At 55.3% G+C, this 12,524-nt stretch overlaps 29 non-coding genes across 29 annotated transcripts; 24 read left to right on the top strand and 5 right to left on the bottom strand.

Moving 5' to 3' along the window:
- Window positions 1–289: 289 nt before the first annotated feature.
- Trnag-gcc (transfer RNA glycine (anticodon GCC)) lies at window positions 290–360 on the top strand. The gene has a single exon. It is a non-coding gene; the product is annotated as a tRNA-Gly (tRNA).
- A 375-nt stretch (window positions 361–735) lies between these two features.
- Trnai-uau (transfer RNA isoleucine (anticodon UAU)) lies at window positions 736–808 on the top strand. The gene has a single exon. It is a non-coding gene; the product is annotated as a tRNA-Ile (tRNA).
- A 303-nt stretch (window positions 809–1,111) lies between these two features.
- Window positions 1,112–1,183, top strand: Trnae-uuc (transfer RNA glutamic acid (anticodon UUC)). The gene has a single exon. It is a non-coding gene; the product is annotated as a tRNA-Glu (tRNA).
- Window positions 1,184–1,381: 198 nt separating this feature from the next.
- Trnai-aau (transfer RNA isoleucine (anticodon AAU)) lies at window positions 1,382–1,455 on the top strand. Its single transcript has one exon. It is a non-coding gene; the product is annotated as a tRNA-Ile (tRNA).
- Window positions 1,456–2,066: 611 nt separating this feature from the next.
- Window positions 2,067–2,138, bottom strand: Trnag-ucc (transfer RNA glycine (anticodon UCC)). The gene has a single exon. It is a non-coding gene; the product is annotated as a tRNA-Gly (tRNA).
- Window positions 2,139–2,458: 320 nt separating this feature from the next.
- Trnag-gcc (transfer RNA glycine (anticodon GCC)) lies at window positions 2,459–2,529 on the top strand. Its single transcript has one exon. It is a non-coding gene; the product is annotated as a tRNA-Gly (tRNA).
- Window positions 2,530–2,904: 375 nt separating this feature from the next.
- Window positions 2,905–2,977, top strand: Trnai-uau (transfer RNA isoleucine (anticodon UAU)). Its single transcript has one exon. It is a non-coding gene; the product is annotated as a tRNA-Ile (tRNA).
- Window positions 2,978–3,280: 303 nt separating this feature from the next.
- On the top strand, window positions 3,281–3,352 carry Trnae-uuc (transfer RNA glutamic acid (anticodon UUC)). The gene has a single exon. It is a non-coding gene; the product is annotated as a tRNA-Glu (tRNA).
- A 198-nt stretch (window positions 3,353–3,550) lies between these two features.
- On the top strand, window positions 3,551–3,624 carry Trnai-aau (transfer RNA isoleucine (anticodon AAU)). Its single transcript has one exon. It is a non-coding gene; the product is annotated as a tRNA-Ile (tRNA).
- Window positions 3,625–4,235: 611 nt separating this feature from the next.
- On the bottom strand, window positions 4,236–4,307 carry Trnag-ucc (transfer RNA glycine (anticodon UCC)). The gene has a single exon. It is a non-coding gene; the product is annotated as a tRNA-Gly (tRNA).
- A 320-nt stretch (window positions 4,308–4,627) lies between these two features.
- Window positions 4,628–4,698, top strand: Trnag-gcc (transfer RNA glycine (anticodon GCC)). The gene has a single exon. It is a non-coding gene; the product is annotated as a tRNA-Gly (tRNA).
- A 375-nt stretch (window positions 4,699–5,073) lies between these two features.
- On the top strand, window positions 5,074–5,146 carry Trnai-uau (transfer RNA isoleucine (anticodon UAU)). The gene has a single exon. It is a non-coding gene; the product is annotated as a tRNA-Ile (tRNA).
- A 303-nt stretch (window positions 5,147–5,449) lies between these two features.
- On the top strand, window positions 5,450–5,521 carry Trnae-uuc (transfer RNA glutamic acid (anticodon UUC)). The gene has a single exon. It is a non-coding gene; the product is annotated as a tRNA-Glu (tRNA).
- A 198-nt stretch (window positions 5,522–5,719) lies between these two features.
- Trnai-aau (transfer RNA isoleucine (anticodon AAU)) lies at window positions 5,720–5,793 on the top strand. The gene has a single exon. It is a non-coding gene; the product is annotated as a tRNA-Ile (tRNA).
- A 611-nt stretch (window positions 5,794–6,404) lies between these two features.
- Window positions 6,405–6,476, bottom strand: Trnag-ucc (transfer RNA glycine (anticodon UCC)). Its single transcript has one exon. It is a non-coding gene; the product is annotated as a tRNA-Gly (tRNA).
- A 320-nt stretch (window positions 6,477–6,796) lies between these two features.
- On the top strand, window positions 6,797–6,867 carry Trnag-gcc (transfer RNA glycine (anticodon GCC)). Its single transcript has one exon. It is a non-coding gene; the product is annotated as a tRNA-Gly (tRNA).
- Window positions 6,868–7,242: 375 nt separating this feature from the next.
- Trnai-uau (transfer RNA isoleucine (anticodon UAU)) lies at window positions 7,243–7,315 on the top strand. The gene has a single exon. It is a non-coding gene; the product is annotated as a tRNA-Ile (tRNA).
- A 303-nt stretch (window positions 7,316–7,618) lies between these two features.
- Trnae-uuc (transfer RNA glutamic acid (anticodon UUC)) lies at window positions 7,619–7,690 on the top strand. Its single transcript has one exon. It is a non-coding gene; the product is annotated as a tRNA-Glu (tRNA).
- Window positions 7,691–7,888: 198 nt separating this feature from the next.
- Trnai-aau (transfer RNA isoleucine (anticodon AAU)) lies at window positions 7,889–7,962 on the top strand. Its single transcript has one exon. It is a non-coding gene; the product is annotated as a tRNA-Ile (tRNA).
- Window positions 7,963–8,573: 611 nt separating this feature from the next.
- Trnag-ucc (transfer RNA glycine (anticodon UCC)) lies at window positions 8,574–8,645 on the bottom strand. Its single transcript has one exon. It is a non-coding gene; the product is annotated as a tRNA-Gly (tRNA).
- A 320-nt stretch (window positions 8,646–8,965) lies between these two features.
- Trnag-gcc (transfer RNA glycine (anticodon GCC)) lies at window positions 8,966–9,036 on the top strand. The gene has a single exon. It is a non-coding gene; the product is annotated as a tRNA-Gly (tRNA).
- Window positions 9,037–9,411: 375 nt separating this feature from the next.
- Window positions 9,412–9,484, top strand: Trnai-uau (transfer RNA isoleucine (anticodon UAU)). The gene has a single exon. It is a non-coding gene; the product is annotated as a tRNA-Ile (tRNA).
- A 303-nt stretch (window positions 9,485–9,787) lies between these two features.
- Trnae-uuc (transfer RNA glutamic acid (anticodon UUC)) lies at window positions 9,788–9,859 on the top strand. Its single transcript has one exon. It is a non-coding gene; the product is annotated as a tRNA-Glu (tRNA).
- A 198-nt stretch (window positions 9,860–10,057) lies between these two features.
- On the top strand, window positions 10,058–10,131 carry Trnai-aau (transfer RNA isoleucine (anticodon AAU)). The gene has a single exon. It is a non-coding gene; the product is annotated as a tRNA-Ile (tRNA).
- A 611-nt stretch (window positions 10,132–10,742) lies between these two features.
- Window positions 10,743–10,814, bottom strand: Trnag-ucc (transfer RNA glycine (anticodon UCC)). Its single transcript has one exon. It is a non-coding gene; the product is annotated as a tRNA-Gly (tRNA).
- A 320-nt stretch (window positions 10,815–11,134) lies between these two features.
- Window positions 11,135–11,205, top strand: Trnag-gcc (transfer RNA glycine (anticodon GCC)). The gene has a single exon. It is a non-coding gene; the product is annotated as a tRNA-Gly (tRNA).
- Window positions 11,206–11,580: 375 nt separating this feature from the next.
- Trnai-uau (transfer RNA isoleucine (anticodon UAU)) lies at window positions 11,581–11,653 on the top strand. The gene has a single exon. It is a non-coding gene; the product is annotated as a tRNA-Ile (tRNA).
- Window positions 11,654–11,956: 303 nt separating this feature from the next.
- On the top strand, window positions 11,957–12,028 carry Trnae-uuc (transfer RNA glutamic acid (anticodon UUC)). The gene has a single exon. It is a non-coding gene; the product is annotated as a tRNA-Glu (tRNA).
- Window positions 12,029–12,226: 198 nt separating this feature from the next.
- Window positions 12,227–12,300, top strand: Trnai-aau (transfer RNA isoleucine (anticodon AAU)). Its single transcript has one exon. It is a non-coding gene; the product is annotated as a tRNA-Ile (tRNA).
- The last annotated feature ends 224 nt before the right edge of the window (window positions 12,301–12,524 follow it).

Here is a 12,524-nt window from a genome sequence, read left to right as displayed (position 1 = left end):
CTGCTTCCCGCCTGTCGGCGGCGGCTCAAGGTGGTCGTAGCTGTAGGCGCATTACGGGGTAGGCGAGCGCATCCAGACAGCGTCTCTACGCACATTTCGCGTCCTTTGGCAAGAGTCGTCGCGTGCGTGCGCCGCAAGAGTACTTAGGCGATCGCGTTCGGGCGTCATTTTTAAGCAGTGCAGTGCAGGATTCAGCGTCTGTAGCATTCTCTCGAGAGGATGCGACGGCGCTGGACGGCAGTCGCACTTTCCCCTCAGACGTCTGCCGCGGAAAGCTCCAGGAAGCTGAGCATCGGTGGTTCAGTGGTAGAATGCTCGCCTGCCACGCGGGCGGCCCGGGTTCGATTCCCGGCCGATGCATCATTTTGCTTTTCCCGCGGCGCCGTGTGGCTTGCGCGCTTGAGATGCACGATCCACAAGAATGTATAGCGGGATTCCCTTGAGAAGAACCGAGAACGCAGCACGCGCGGTTCCCCACTCGGACGCTCGCGTCATGTTCTTCGGACTGGGGTCCGCCTGGCCTCACAAGTTGCTGTGTCCAGGTGCCTCCGAGGCATTGAACTTGAACGACGGGGGGTGCTGCCTATGGTTGCAAAAGCTGCAGCAACACCGCAATCAACTGGGCCGGCAATGCACGTGTAGCAACAGAACGCGTTAACCACGAAGTAATGTATCTCTGCGTCTAACATTGGGTACACTGCTTACCCAGTTTCGAGGACCAGCGGTCCGCACCGTGCCTCGGTAGCACAGTAGGCAGAGCGTAAGTCTTATAATTTTGAGGTCGTGAGTTCGATCCTCACCTGGGGCATTTAATTTTCTGTGACTCACGGTGGTGCTGTCGCTAGGGCTCGACGTTATTTCTTGTTTGTTATCCACAACGTTTCAACGCTTCAGCGAGAAAATGTTTACTTCCTGTTATCGATACTTACAGCTTTCCTTTTCCTCTTCTCCCAGTAGAGCAAGAAGCCAAAAGCATTGCTCTGAGACTTTTGAGGTGCGCGCCTTGCCAGTCAGTATGCGCAAAGACGCTCGCAAAGAGAGAAGGGTGCCGACGCGGGACTCGGCACGAAATGTGCGAGAGACCATCCGATCCGTCGACCGAACGCCCAAATCCGGTGTGGTCTAGTGGCTAGGATACCTGGCTTTCACCCAGGAGGCCCGGGTTCGATTCCCGGTACCGGAACGGAATTTTTTCCACACGAATCGTGACAAGTTTGAGCTGTTTGAGCGGCCGTTTCCCGTCCTGCTCGCAATATAGCTACTGTTTCGTGACCGTCAGCAGAATATAGACTAGGGAAGCAGACACACGACGACCATAGAAATGGTGTATGGCTTCATGCCAGCGGTTTCCAGCGTAGGGCTGAGCTACTGCATCTGCCGAGGCCCGTTAGCTCAGTTGGTTAGAGCGTCGTGCTAATAACGCGAAGGTCGTGGGTTCGATCCCCCAACGGGCCAGTACGCTTTTACTACTACGAAAAGGCAGCGCCGATTTCAGCTGGCGAGTGTAATGACCAAAAGATCATCGCCCTGCGTCGACGTTGACAGAGGATCCGAACCCGACTTGTCGGCAAGCGCTACAGCATTCGCTCGGCAATGGCCACAGTATGTTGAATACGCTGGTTCTCATACGGCAAAGAGAAAATGAAAGAAAATGTCCGATTGCCGACGTGTAACAACTTTGGCCCTTGTCAGTGCTTGGGCGGGGGACCTCATGGGAACACAGGGTACTGTTGGCAATTTTGCTTCCTATTTTTCTTTCTCCTTTCTTTTCGCAGCTGCAGCCCGATTCAGTCAGGGAGACGCCACCGTGTAATGAAGCGGCGTGCTGTGTGTCCACCGCCTCGCCTCTCCTTGCCTCTCTCAGTCGTTTCTCGTGCTTGTCGTGTTGATATAGGCCGACTGGAGAGCGTCAGCTCTCGCGTCAGCTGAGCAAAGTCGAGACAAGTCGAGACTCGAGGTGAATCGACGCACACGCTATAGGGTGGCCTGCAGCGAGTAAGATGGGAGAGAAACATTAATTGAAGGACGCGTGGCAAAAGTACTCATACGCAAAAGTAAAAGCCGGCTGCGGTGGCCGGGAATCGAACCCGGATCAACTGCTTGGAAGGCAACTATGCTGACCATTACACCACCACCGCACGGTTTCCATCCGCGCACGCCGCGCTGTGTCTGCTTCCCGCCTGTCGGCGGCGGCTCAAGGTGGTCGTAGCTGTAGGCGCATTACGGGGTAGGCGAGCGCATCCAGACAGCGTCTCTACGCACATTTCGCGTCCTTTGGCAAGAGTCGTCGCGTGCGTGCGCCGCAAGAGTACTTAGGCGATCGCGTTCGGGCGTCATTTTTAAGCAGTGCAGTGCAGGATTCAGCGTCTGTAGCATTCTCTCGAGAGGATGCGACGGCGCTGGACGGCAGTCGCACTTTCCCCTCAGACGTCTGCCGCGGAAAGCTCCAGGAAGCTGAGCATCGGTGGTTCAGTGGTAGAATGCTCGCCTGCCACGCGGGCGGCCCGGGTTCGATTCCCGGCCGATGCATCATTTTGCTTTTCCCGCGGCGCCGTGTGGCTTGCGCGCTTGAGATGCACGATCCACAAGAATGTATAGCGGGATTCCCTTGAGAAGAACCGAGAACGCAGCACGCGCGGTTCCCCACTCGGACGCTCGCGTCATGTTCTTCGGACTGGGGTCCGCCTGGCCTCACAAGTTGCTGTGTCCAGGTGCCTCCGAGGCATTGAACTTGAACGACGGGGGGTGCTGCCTATGGTTGCAAAAGCTGCAGCAACACCGCAATCAACTGGGCCGGCAATGCACGTGTAGCAACAGAACGCGTTAACCACGAAGTAATGTATCTCTGCGTCTAACATTGGGTACACTGCTTACCCAGTTTCGAGGACCAGCGGTCCGCACCGTGCCTCGGTAGCACAGTAGGCAGAGCGTAAGTCTTATAATTTTGAGGTCGTGAGTTCGATCCTCACCTGGGGCATTTAATTTTCTGTGACTCACGGTGGTGCTGTCGCTAGGGCTCGACGTTATTTCTTGTTTGTTATCCACAACGTTTCAACGCTTCAGCGAGAAAATGTTTACTTCCTGTTATCGATACTTACAGCTTTCCTTTTCCTCTTCTCCCAGTAGAGCAAGAAGCCAAAAGCATTGCTCTGAGACTTTTGAGGTGCGCGCCTTGCCAGTCAGTATGCGCAAAGACGCTCGCAAAGAGAGAAGGGTGCCGACGCGGGACTCGGCACGAAATGTGCGAGAGACCATCCGATCCGTCGACCGAACGCCCAAATCCGGTGTGGTCTAGTGGCTAGGATACCTGGCTTTCACCCAGGAGGCCCGGGTTCGATTCCCGGTACCGGAACGGAATTTTTTCCACACGAATCGTGACAAGTTTGAGCTGTTTGAGCGGCCGTTTCCCGTCCTGCTCGCAATATAGCTACTGTTTCGTGACCGTCAGCAGAATATAGACTAGGGAAGCAGACACACGACGACCATAGAAATGGTGTATGGCTTCATGCCAGCGGTTTCCAGCGTAGGGCTGAGCTACTGCATCTGCCGAGGCCCGTTAGCTCAGTTGGTTAGAGCGTCGTGCTAATAACGCGAAGGTCGTGGGTTCGATCCCCCAACGGGCCAGTACGCTTTTACTACTACGAAAAGGCAGCGCCGATTTCAGCTGGCGAGTGTAATGACCAAAAGATCATCGCCCTGCGTCGACGTTGACAGAGGATCCGAACCCGACTTGTCGGCAAGCGCTACAGCATTCGCTCGGCAATGGCCACAGTATGTTGAATACGCTGGTTCTCATACGGCAAAGAGAAAATGAAAGAAAATGTCCGATTGCCGACGTGTAACAACTTTGGCCCTTGTCAGTGCTTGGGCGGGGGACCTCATGGGAACACAGGGTACTGTTGGCAATTTTGCTTCCTATTTTTCTTTCTCCTTTCTTTTCGCAGCTGCAGCCCGATTCAGTCAGGGAGACGCCACCGTGTAATGAAGCGGCGTGCTGTGTGTCCACCGCCTCGCCTCTCCTTGCCTCTCTCAGTCGTTTCTCGTGCTTGTCGTGTTGATATAGGCCGACTGGAGAGCGTCAGCTCTCGCGTCAGCTGAGCAAAGTCGAGACAAGTCGAGACTCGAGGTGAATCGACGCACACGCTATAGGGTGGCCTGCAGCGAGTAAGATGGGAGAGAAACATTAATTGAAGGACGCGTGGCAAAAGTACTCATACGCAAAAGTAAAAGCCGGCTGCGGTGGCCGGGAATCGAACCCGGATCAACTGCTTGGAAGGCAACTATGCTGACCATTACACCACCACCGCACGGTTTCCGTCCGCGCACGCCGCGCTGTGTCTGCTTCCCGCCTGTCGGCGGCGGCTCAAGGTGGTCGTAGCTGTAGGCGCATTACGGGGTAGGCGAGCGCATCCAGACAGCGTCTCTACGCACATTTCGCGTCCTTTGGCAAGAGTCGTCGCGTGCGTGCGCCGCAAGAGTACTTAGGCGATCGCGTTCGGGCGTCATTTTTAAGCAGTGCAGTGCAGGATTCAGCGTCTGTAGCATTCTCTCGAGAGGATGCGACGGCGCTGGACGGCAGTCGCACTTTCCCCTCAGACGTCTGCCGCGGAAAGCTCCAGGAAGCTGAGCATCGGTGGTTCAGTGGTAGAATGCTCGCCTGCCACGCGGGCGGCCCGGGTTCGATTCCCGGCCGATGCATCATTTTGCTTTTCCCGCGGCGCCGTGTGGCTTGCGCGCTTGAGATGCACGATCCACAAGAATGTATAGCGGGATTCCCTTGAGAAGAACCGAGAACGCAGCACGCGCGGTTCCCCACTCGGACGCTCGCGTCATGTTCTTCGGACTGGGGTCCGCCTGGCCTCACAAGTTGCTGTGTCCAGGTGCCTCCGAGGCATTGAACTTGAACGACGGGGGGTGCTGCCTATGGTTGCAAAAGCTGCAGCAACACCGCAATCAACTGGGCCGGCAATGCACGTGTAGCAACAGAACGCGTTAACCACGAAGTAATGTATCTCTGCGTCTAACATTGGGTACACTGCTTACCCAGTTTCGAGGACCAGCGGTCCGCACCGTGCCTCGGTAGCACAGTAGGCAGAGCGTAAGTCTTATAATTTTGAGGTCGTGAGTTCGATCCTCACCTGGGGCATTTAATTTTCTGTGACTCACGGTGGTGCTGTCGCTAGGGCTCGACGTTATTTCTTGTTTGTTATCCACAACGTTTCAACGCTTCAGCGAGAAAATGTTTACTTCCTGTTATCGATACTTACAGCTTTCCTTTTCCTCTTCTCCCAGTAGAGCAAGAAGCCAAAAGCATTGCTCTGAGACTTTTGAGGTGCGCGCCTTGCCAGTCAGTATGCGCAAAGACGCTCGCAAAGAGAGAAGGGTGCCGACGCGGGACTCGGCACGAAATGTGCGAGAGACCATCCGATCCGTCGACCGAACGCCCAAATCCGGTGTGGTCTAGTGGCTAGGATACCTGGCTTTCACCCAGGAGGCCCGGGTTCGATTCCCGGTACCGGAACGGAATTTTTTCCACACGAATCGTGACAAGTTTGAGCTGTTTGAGCGGCCGTTTCCCGTCCTGCTCGCAATATAGCTACTGTTTCGTGACCGTCAGCAGAATATAGACTAGGGAAGCAGACACACGACGACCATAGAAATGGTGTATGGCTTCATGCCAGCGGTTTCCAGCGTAGGGCTGAGCTACTGCATCTGCCGAGGCCCGTTAGCTCAGTTGGTTAGAGCGTCGTGCTAATAACGCGAAGGTCGTGGGTTCGATCCCCCAACGGGCCAGTACGCTTTTACTACTACGAAAAGGCAGCGCCGATTTCAGCTGGCGAGTGTAATGACCAAAAGATCATCGCCCTGCGTCGACGTTGACAGAGGATCCGAACCCGACTTGTCGGCAAGCGCTACAGCATTCGCTCGGCAATGGCCACAGTATGTTGAATACGCTGGTTCTCATACGGCAAAGAGAAAATGAAAGAAAATGTCCGATTGCCGACGTGTAACAACTTTGGCCCTTGTCAGTGCTTGGGCGGGGGACCTCATGGGAACACAGGGTACTGTTGGCAATTTTGCTTCCTATTTTTCTTTCTCCTTTCTTTTCGCAGCTGCAGCCCGATTCAGTCAGGGAGACGCCACCGTGTAATGAAGCGGCGTGCTGTGTGTCCACCGCCTCGCCTCTCCTTGCCTCTCTCAGTCGTTTCTCGTGCTTGTCGTGTTGATATAGGCCGACTGGAGAGCGTCAGCTCTCGCGTCAGCTGAGCAAAGTCGAGACAAGTCGAGACTCGAGGTGAATCGACGCACACGCTATAGGGTGGCCTGCAGCGAGTAAGATGGGAGAGAAACATTAATTGAAGGACGCGTGGCAAAAGTACTCATACGCAAAAGTAAAAGCCGGCTGCGGTGGCCGGGAATCGAACCCGGATCAACTGCTTGGAAGGCAACTATGCTGACCATTACACCACCACCGCACGGTTTCCGTCCGCGCACGCCGCGCTGTGTCTGCTTCCCGCCTGTCGGCGGCGGCTCAAGGTGGTCGTAGCTGTAGGCGCATTACGGGGTAGGCGAGCGCATCCAGACAGCGTCTCTACGCACATTTCGCGTCCTTTGGCAAGAGTCGTCGCGTGCGTGCGCCGCAAGAGTACTTAGGCGATCGCGTTCGGGCGTCATTTTTAAGCAGTGCAGTGCAGGATTCAGCGTCTGTAGCATTCTCTCGAGAGGATGCGACGGCGCTGGACGGCAGTCGCACTTTCCCCTCAGACGTCTGCCGCGGAAAGCTCCAGGAAGCTGAGCATCGGTGGTTCAGTGGTAGAATGCTCGCCTGCCACGCGGGCGGCCCGGGTTCGATTCCCGGCCGATGCATCATTGTGCTTTTCCCGCGGCGCCGTGTGGCTTGCGCGCTTGAGATGCACGATCCACAAGAATGTATAGCGGGATTCCCTTGAGAAGAACCGAGAACGCAGCACGCGCGGTTCCCCACTCGGACGCTCGCGTCATGTTCTTCGGACTGGGGTCCGCCTGGCCTCACAAGTTGCTGTGTCCAGGTGCCTCCGAGGCATTGAACTTGAACGACGGGGGGTGCTGCCTATGGTTGCAAAAGCTGCAGCAACACCGCAATCAACTGGGCCGGCAATGCACGTGTAGCAACAGAACGCGTTAACCACGAAGTAATGTATCTCTGCGTCTAACATTGGGTACACTGCTTACCCAGTTTCGAGGACCAGCGGTCCGCACCGTGCCTCGGTAGCACAGTAGGCAGAGCGTAAGTCTTATAATTTTGAGGTCGTGAGTTCGATCCTCACCTGGGGCATTTAATTTTCTGTGACTCACGGTGGTGCTGTCGCTAGGGCTCGACGTTATTTCTTGTTTGTTATCCACAACGTTTCAACGCTTCAGCGAGAAAATGTTTACTTCCTGTTATCGATACTTACAGCTTTCCTTTTCCTCTTCTCCCAGTAGAGCAAGAAGCCAAAAGCATTGCTCTGAGACTTTTGAGGTGCGCGCCTTGCCAGTCAGTATGCGCAAAGACGCTCGCAAAGAGAGAAGGGTGCCGACGCGGGACTCGGCACGAAATGTGCGAGAGACCATCCGATCCGTCGACCGAACGCCCAAATCCGGTGTGGTCTAGTGGCTAGGATACCTGGCTTTCACCCAGGAGGCCCGGGTTCGATTCCCGGTACCGGAACGGAATTTTTTCCACACGAATCGTGACAAGTTTGAGCTGTTTGAGCGGCCGTTTCCCGTCCTGCTCGCAATATAGCTACTGTTTCGTGACCGTCAGCAGAATATAGACTAGGGAAGCAGACACACGACGACCATAGAAATGGTGTATGGCTTCATGCCAGCGGTTTCCAGCGTAGGGCTGAGCTACTGCATCTGCCGAGGCCCGTTAGCTCAGTTGGTTAGAGCGTCGTGCTAATAACGCGAAGGTCGTGGGTTCGATCCCCCAACGGGCCAGTACGCTTTTACTACTACGAAAAGGCAGCGCCGATTTCAGCTGGCGAGTGTAATGACCAAAAGATCATCGCCCTGCGTCGACGTTGACAGAGGATCCGAACCCGACTTGTCGGCAAGCGCTACAGCATTCGCTCGGCAATGGCCACAGTATGTTGAATACGCTGGTTCTCATACGGCAAAGAGAAAATGAAAGAAAATGTCCGATTGCCGACGTGTAACAACTTTGGCCCTTGTCAGTGCTTGGGCGGGGGACCTCATGGGAACACAGGGTACTGTTGGCAATTTTGCTTCCTATTTTTCTTTCTCCTTTCTTTTCGCAGCTGCAGCCCGATTCAGTCAGGGAGACGCCACCGTGTAATGAAGCGGCGTGCTGTGTGTCCACCGCCTCGCCTCTCCTTGCCTCTCTCAGTCGTTTCTCGTGCTTGTCGTGTTGATATAGGCCGACTGGAGAGCGTCAGCTCTCGCGTCAGCTGAGCAAAGTCGAGACAAGTCGAGACTCGAGGTGAATCGACGCACACGCTATAGGGTGGCCTGCAGCGAGTAAGATGGGAGAGAAACATTAATTGAAGGACGCGTGGCAAAAGTACTCATACGCAAAAGTAAAAGCCGGCTGCGGTGGCCGGGAATCGAACCCGGATCAACTGCTTGGAAGGCAACTATGCTGACCATTACACCACCACCGCACGGTTTCCGTCCGCGCACGCCGCGCTGTGTCTGCTTCCCGCCTGTCGGCGGCGGCTCAAGGTGGTCGTAGCTGTAGGCGCATTACGGGGTAGGCGAGCGCATCCAGACAGCGTCTCTACGCACATTTCGCGTCCTTTGGCAAGAGTCGTCGCGTGCGTGCGCCGCAAGAGTACTTAGGCGATCGCGTTCGGGCGTCATTTTTAAGCAGTGCAGTGCAGGATTCAGCGTCTGTAGCATTCTCTCGAGAGGATGCGACGGCGCTGGACGGCAGTCGCACTTTCCCCTCAGACGTCTGCCGCGGAAAGCTCCAGGAAGCTGAGCATCGTTGGTTCAGTGGTAGAATGCTCGCCTGCCACGCGGGCGGCCCGGGTTCGATTCCCGGCCGATGCATCATTGTGCTTTTCCCGCGGCGCCGTGTGGCTTGCGCGCTTGAGATGCACGATCCACAAGAATGTATAGCGGGATTCCCTTGAGAAGAACCGAGAACGCAGCACGCGCGGTTCCCCACTCGGACGCTCGCGTCATGTTCTTCGGACTGGGGTCCGCCTGGCCTCACAAGTTGCTGTGTCCAGGTGCCTCCGAGGCATTGAACTTGAACGACGGGGGGTGCTGCCTATGGTTGCAAAAGCTGCAGCAACACCGCAATCAACTGGGCCGGCAATGCACGTGTAGCAACAGAACGCGTTAACCACGAAGTAATGTATCTCTGCGTCTAACATTGGGTACACTGCTTACCCAGTTTCGAGGACCAGCGGTCCGCACCGTGCCTCGGTAGCACAGTAGGCAGAGCGTAAGTCTTATAATTTTGAGGTCGTGAGTTCGATCCTCACCTGGGGCATTTAATTTTCTGTGACTCACGGTGGTGCTGTCGCTAGGGCTCGACGTTATTTCTTGTTTGTTATCCACAACGTTTCAACGCTTCAGCGAGAAAATGTTTACTTCCTGTTATCGATACTTACAGCTTTCCTTTTCCTCTTCTCCCAGTAGAGCAAGAAGCCAAAAGCATTGCTCTGAGACTTTTGAGGTGCGCGCCTTGCCAGTCAGTATGCGCAAAGACGCTCGCAAAGAGAGAAGGGTGCCGACGCGGGACTCGGCACGAAATGTGCGAGAGACCATCCGATCCGTCGACCGAACGCCCAAATCCGGTGTGGTCTAGTGGCTAGGATACCAGGCTTTCATCCAGGAGGCCCGGGTTCGATTCCCGGTACCGGAACGGAATTTTTTCCACACGAATCGTGACAAGTTTGAGCTGTTTGAGCGGCCGTTTCCCGTCCTGCTCGCAATATAGCTACTGTTTCGTGACCGTCAGCAGAATATAGACTAGGGAAGCAGACACACGACGACCATAGAAATGGTGTATGGCTTCATGCCAGCGGTTTCCAGCGTAGGGCTGAGCTACTGCATCTGCCGAGGCCCGTTAGCTCAGTTGGTTAGAGCGTCGTGCTAATAACGCGAAGGTCGTGGGTTCGATCCCCCAACGGGCCAGTACGCTTTTACTACTCCGAAAAGGCAGCGCCGATTTCAGCTGGCGAGTGTAATGACCAAAAGATCATCGCCCTACGTCGACGTTGACAGAGGATCCGAACCCGACTTGTCGGCAAGCGCTACAGCATTCGCTCGGCAATGGCCACAGTATGTTGAATACGCTGGTTCTCATACGGCAAAGAGAAAATGAAAGAAAATGTCCGATTGCCGACGTGTAACAACTTTGGCCCTTGTCAGTGCTTGGGCGGGGGACCTCATGGGAACACAGGGTACTGTTGGCAATTTTGCTTCCTATTTTTCTTTCTCCTTTCTTTTCGCAGCTGCAGCCCGATTCAGTCAGGGAGACGCCACCGTGTAATGAAGCGGCGTGCTGTGTGTCCACCGCCTCGCCTCTCCTTGCCTCTCTCAGTCGTTTCTCGTGCTTGTCGTGTTGATATAGGCCGACTGGAGAGCGTCAGCTCTCGCGTCAGCTGAGCAAAGTCGAGACAAGTCGAGACTCGAGGTGAATCGACGCACACGCTATAGGGTGGCCTGCAGCGAGTAAGATGGGAGAGAAACATTAATTGAAGGACGCGTGGCAAAAGTACTCATACGCAAAAGTAAAAGCCGGCTGCGGTGGCCGGGAATCGAACCCGGATCAACTGCTTGGAAGGCAACTATGCTGACCATTACACCACCACCGCACGGTTTCCGTCCGCGCACGCCGCGCTGTGTCTGCTTCCCGCCTGTCGGCGGCGGCTCAAGGTGGTCGTAGCTGTAGGCGCATTACGGGGTAGGCGAGCGCATCCAGACAGCGTCTCTACGCACATTTCGCGTCCTTTGGCAAGAGTCGTCGCGTGCGTGCGCCGCAAGAGTACTTAGGCGATCGCGTTCGGGCGTCATTTTTAAGCAGTGCAGTGCAGGATTCAGCGTCTGTAGCATTCTCTCGAGAGGATGCGACGGCGCTGGACGGCAGTCGCACTTTCCCCTCAGACGTCTGCCGCGGAAAGCTCCAGGAAGCTGAGCATCGGTGGTTCAGTGGTAGAATGCTCGCCTGCCACGCGGGCGGCCCGGGTTCGATTCCCGGCCGATGCATCATTGTGCTTTTCCCGCGGCGCCGTGTGGCTTGCGCGCTTGAGATGCACGATCCACAAGAATGTATAGCGGGATTCCCTTGAGAAGAACCGAGAACGCAGCACGCGCGGTTCCCCACTCGGACGCTCGCGTCATGTTCTTCGGACTGGGGTCCGCCTGGCCTCACAAGTTGCTGTGTCCAGGTGCCTCCGAGGCATTGAACTTGAACGACGGGGGGTGCTGCCTATGGTTGCAAAAGCTGCAGCAACACCGCAATCAACTGGGCCGGCAATGCACGTGTAGCAACAGAACGCGTTAACCACGAAGTAATGTATCTCTGCGTCTAACATTGGGTACACTGCTTACCCAGTTTCGAGGACCAGCGGTCCGCACCGTGCCTCGGTAGCACAGTAGGCAGAGCGTAAGTCTTATAATTTTGAGGTCGTGAGTTCGATCCTCACCTGGGGCATTTAATTTTCTGTGACTCACGGTGGTGCTGTCGCTAGGGCTCGACGTTATTTCTTGTTTGTTATCCACAACGTTTCAACGCTTCAGCGAGAAAATGTTTACTTCCTGTTATCGATACTTACAGCTTTCCTTTTCCTCTTCTCCCAGTAGAGCAAGAAGCCAAAAGCATTGCTCTGAGACTTTTGAGGTGCGCGCCTTGCCAGTCAGTATGCGCAAAGACGCTCGCAAAGAGAGAAGGGTGCCGACGCGGGACTCGGCACGAAATGTGCGAGAGACCATCCGATCCGTCGACCGAACGCCCAAATCCGGTGTGGTCTAGTGGCTAGGATACCTGGCTTTCACCCAGGAGGCCCGGGTTCGATTCCCGGTACCGGAACGGAATTTTTTCCACACGAATCGTGACAAGTTTGAGCTGTTTGAGCGGCCGTTTCCCGTCCTGCTCGCAATATAGCTACTGTTTCGTGACCGTCAGCAGAATATAGACTAGGGAAGCAGACACACGACGACCATAGAAATGGTGTATGGCTTCATGCCAGCGGTTTCCAGCGTAGGGCTGAGCTACTGCATCTGCCGAGGCCCGTTAGCTCAGTTGGTTAGAGCGTCGTGCTAATAACGCGAAGGTCGTGGGTTCGATCCCCCAACGGGCCAGTACGCTTTTACTACTACGAAAAGGCAGCGCCGATTTCAGCTGGCGAGTGTAATGACCAAAAGATCATCGCCCTGCGTCGACGTTGACAGAGGATCCGAACCCGACTTGTCGGCAAGCGCTACAGCATTCGCTCGGCAATGGCCACAGTATGTTGAATACGCTGGTTCTCATACGGCAAAGAGAAAATAAAAGAAAATGTCCGATTGCCGACGTGTAACAACTT

Source organism: Schistocerca cancellata, unplaced genomic scaffold (assembly GCF_023864275.1).
Source record: "Schistocerca cancellata isolate TAMUIC-IGC-003103 unplaced genomic scaffold, iqSchCanc2.1 HiC_scaffold_1082, whole genome shotgun sequence".
Taxonomy (NCBI): Eukaryota; Metazoa; Arthropoda; class Insecta; order Orthoptera; family Acrididae; genus Schistocerca; species Schistocerca cancellata.
The sequence above is the reverse complement of the archived record's forward strand: the minus strand, read 5'-3'. Positions and strand labels throughout refer to the sequence as shown.